A 4,010-nucleotide genomic window follows, 5' to 3' on the forward strand; every position below is an offset into this window, starting at 1 on the left:
CTACCCCCAAATATAATCCACTCTGCAACCCTCATTGCATACTCCTACGATAAAAATAATGCCCTAAAATATTATACTTTTAGACTATTCTCTCCTTGAAAAGCAAAAGAAAAACTCCCTCATTGGTACACAATCCCCCCCCCCGGCACCTCCCCAAACCCACTATTTTTATATTAATGTTTATATTTAGATACTTCTAAGGACATTTTATGTATAGCTTTAGAAATAGGTTTTATGTAAACATTTATACTTGTTAAAATATTAACCATGAGATTTAAGTGTTTTTGAATACTTGACTGTATTGATACTAGGTCACTGATGAGGAATTGGTACTGAAAGGATGAGTCATTGGTATTGATGAGAAAATTGAAGGAAATGGCATACTGGTTAAATAAATTTATAGTCCATTAAGTACTTCTGTGGCCTGTAAGTAAGTCAAATCTTGGTAGAGTCATTCATTTACTTATCACACATCTATTTAGTACCTGTTTTGATCTGGCTACCATTTTAGAGAAAGGTAATAAAGCAGAGTCCTAGACAAACTCGGTCGCTGTTCTCATGAAGCTTACATTCTGGCAAATGTAGACAGATAACAAATCAATAAAAGAAGCAAACAATAGAAAAAATGGTGGGACAGAATGGGGGAAGAAGAAGGGAAGGAAATGTGGAGGTGATTTAAGGGAGTAACATTTAGAGTCAAGAGATAACTTGGGTTGATGAAACTGTGATCCAAAACTGTCATGTTTGAGGTGGGATCTAATGAAAGGGGAGGAGCTACAAAGTTACAGACTAAAGGATCCCACTTGCCAACTAGTCAGTGCCGAGTCCTGATCCCAAACATATGCCAGCATAGAACTGTACCCAGGAGGCTTCCTAATGACTGGCATCTGACATCATTAAAGGAGAGCACCAGGCCTTTCTTCCAAGACTCTCCTGGGTGCACTTGAAGCCTTTCACTTAGCAGCTAAGCAGTGTTTGCACAACTATACTCCTAGAGTCTTAAACTCAAACTCATTGCTGTTGAGTCCAAACTGACTCATAGCTTATCCTTCACTGGCGTTTTGAGGCTATAAGTTTTTCAGGAGGAGGTTAGCCGTATTTTTCCTTACAGCTTCTTATGGATTTGAACCAACACAGATCTTTGGGCTAGCCATACCACTACCTGCAGCCTATGTTGCCTGAGCTCCTTGAAGCTAGACTTGTGTGCCATCAAATCGAAAATTATAGCGACCCTCCCATTGGTTTTCAGATGCTGTAAATAGTACAAGAGGAGATTTTCCATCTTTCTCTTTTTTGTTCATTTTTTGAGGAGCATCTAATAGATTTGAACCATGTGCCTTTAGGTTGACAGCACAACTCCTTACCACTAACTAGAGTGGTAGCAGTGGTGGTGTTTTGTGTTGTCATCTGTCACTCATAGATGATCCTATGTATACAACTTTTCTGAACCCTGCTCTATCTTGAGCCAACCTCATTGTCCCTAACACCTCTACTCCCATTATCCCATTCACTTAGCTAATCCATCTCATCCAGGGTCTTCCTCTCTTGCGCTGTCAGTCTACCCTTCCAAGCATGATGTCCCTCTCTTGTGAAAATGCAGATTCAGTAATTTAGGCATGGCATCTGACATTACAGTTTCTCACAGGTTTCCTGGTGGCACTGCCGCGGTTGATCTGAGAACCACACATAAGTACTAAGGATCTATACTGAGGGAGACAATTAAGACAGGAATAAACAGATTCATCCTGGAAAGGGCAAAACCAGGGTCCTCCGTGGAGGCAAGGATTTTGAAGCTTTGTCTGACATACTTTGGGCATGTTGCAAGGAGGGACCAGTCCCTGGAGAAGGACATGATGCTTGGGAGGGTTGAGGGACAGCACAGGAGAGGAAGATTCTCCATGAGGTGGAAAGGCTCAGTGACTGGGGTAATGGGGTAGGTGTGTCAGAGACAATGAATTTTGCTCAAGATAGAGCAAAGTTCAGAGCATTGTACATAGGGTTGCTATGAGTTGCAAATGACTTGATGCACATAACAACAACAACAAACTGAATGGGCTTGAGGTCTACAATCCTGGTTGTATTTGGGTTTTAGAAGTTCGGGTTTTAGGTGCAGTCTAATCAGTTCCACCTCCTATGGACCCTCTGCACAACAGAACAGACGGTCTAGCCTCACCATTGCTGCTGTGTTTAAACGTATTGTAGCTACTGTGTGGTTCCATCATTGAGAGGCCTCTTTGTCATTGACCCTCTGCTTTGTCTCATCCTAACTGAATAATCTTTTGACCTTAACAATCTTTTCAGAAAGTTTCAGTGTCAAATTTCAATTTTGTTCATTTTTCACGTAACTAGAAGTTAGTATCTTTAGGCAAACCGACTTTCAGATAATTGAATTACTCATATAATAGCTGCCTCAGGTGAATAATACTTAATACATTTTTCAATCTAAATAATTATAAACTAGAAGAACTTTCTTTTTGTAGTATGATAAACATGTCTATTTCTAATCAAAGGGGGGGAAATCTTTGTAGCAAATAGCAATGCAAATTAATGAGATACTAGGAATATAGTTTGTCACCTTTGTGGCCTTTACTTAAGAAGTGCTGATAATTATGAGTTTTCACAAGTTAGGATTTACACAGAGTATACTGTAATTCCATGCTTTCTGTTATCATTATATTTTAGCACGTCACACAATTAGGAGGTGCTTAGAAAGCAAGAACAAACAAAAAATTTCATCCAGACATATTCAGAACATGAAAAATTCATCCAGACATATTTCAGAATGTTTGAGATTTCCCCAGTAAAGACAATGTCTTATAAATACTTAAAAAGATCCCTATTGTTTTCCCTTTTTAGAGAGCCTACAATGCAGAATAAAATATATGATGGATTGAATTATGTCTCTCCAAAATACATGCGTATAATGACGCCATGTAGAATCTATATACAAATCCCCCAGGATCTTGATAAACCCAATAGTTGTTGGAGAATTAAGGGTAGAATGCAGTTACATTAATCCATTTACAACCCTAATTGACCCTAATTGAACCTAGAGTTCCTCTAGGATCTGGCCCATAATATCTTTACCTTTGAAGAGATAAAAGAAGGTAGGTCAGAAATTGAACCAAGAGAGGGACCCTTATATCACCAAGAAATAATCGCCAGAAGTAGAGATCGTTGTTTTGGATCTGGACCCCTTTTTGAATTAAGAAAGGCCAGAACACACGGAGGTCTCCAGATGCTGAAGGAAACAAGGACTCTTCTGTATAGCCAACACAGAGAGGGTTTTCTCCAGAGCTAGCACCCAGAATTTGCACTTCTAGCATAATAAACTATAAAAGAATAGAATACATTTCTTTTTGTTAAAGCAGTAGATTTGTGATAACTCCGTTATATCAGCATAACTAGAACACTAGTATTAGCCTGTGTTTGAAGATGAGCTTAATGGTACACTAGATACATGACTTTAAAAAGTCTTAGTTTTCATATCTGTAAGATAGAGTTGATTCTAGTTTACACTTAGAGTAGCTAGGAGAATTAAGCAATGTGGTGGGCATGGCATATAATAAATAAAAAGGAAAAAAGAAATTATTACTACATATATTGAAAGACGATTCATCAGCTCTCTGCATTATGCAGATAGCCCAACCTTGCAGAATGTGAAGGAGGCTTGAAAGCACTTACTGTAGAAGAGTAAAGACTACAGCCTTCATTATGGATTACATCTCAACATCAAGAAAACAAAAGCCCTCATTACTAGACCAGTCAATAGACAACAACATCATGATGGGGAAAAACTGAAGTTGTCAAGGAATTCATTTTACCTGTATCCACAGTCAACACTCATGAACAACGGTAGTCAAGAAATCAAAAGATATGTTGAAATCTACTGTTAAAAGCCTCTTGCATGTGTTTGTTGGCCATCTGAATGTCTTCCTTGGTGAAGTGTCTGTTCATATCCTGTGCCCATTTTTCAATTGGATTATTCTCCTTTATCTTGTTGTGGTGCT

General features: G+C 38.6%; 1 protein-coding gene across 1 annotated transcript in view; it reads left to right on the plus strand.

Annotated features, from left to right (window-relative positions):
- Window positions 1-4,010, plus strand: part of LOC102871359 (putative uncharacterized protein C12orf63-like) — a 271,053-nt gene that overhangs the window by 254,211 nt on the left and 12,832 nt on the right. The window lies entirely within an intron of this gene.

The sequence above is a fragment of the Elephantulus edwardii genome, unplaced genomic scaffold, assembly GCF_000299155.1.
Source record: "Elephantulus edwardii isolate Elephantulus edwardi_28Jun2011 unplaced genomic scaffold, EleEdw1.0 scaffold00068, whole genome shotgun sequence".
In the NCBI taxonomy this organism is placed as follows: Eukaryota; Metazoa; Chordata; class Mammalia; order Macroscelidea; family Macroscelididae; genus Elephantulus; species Elephantulus edwardii.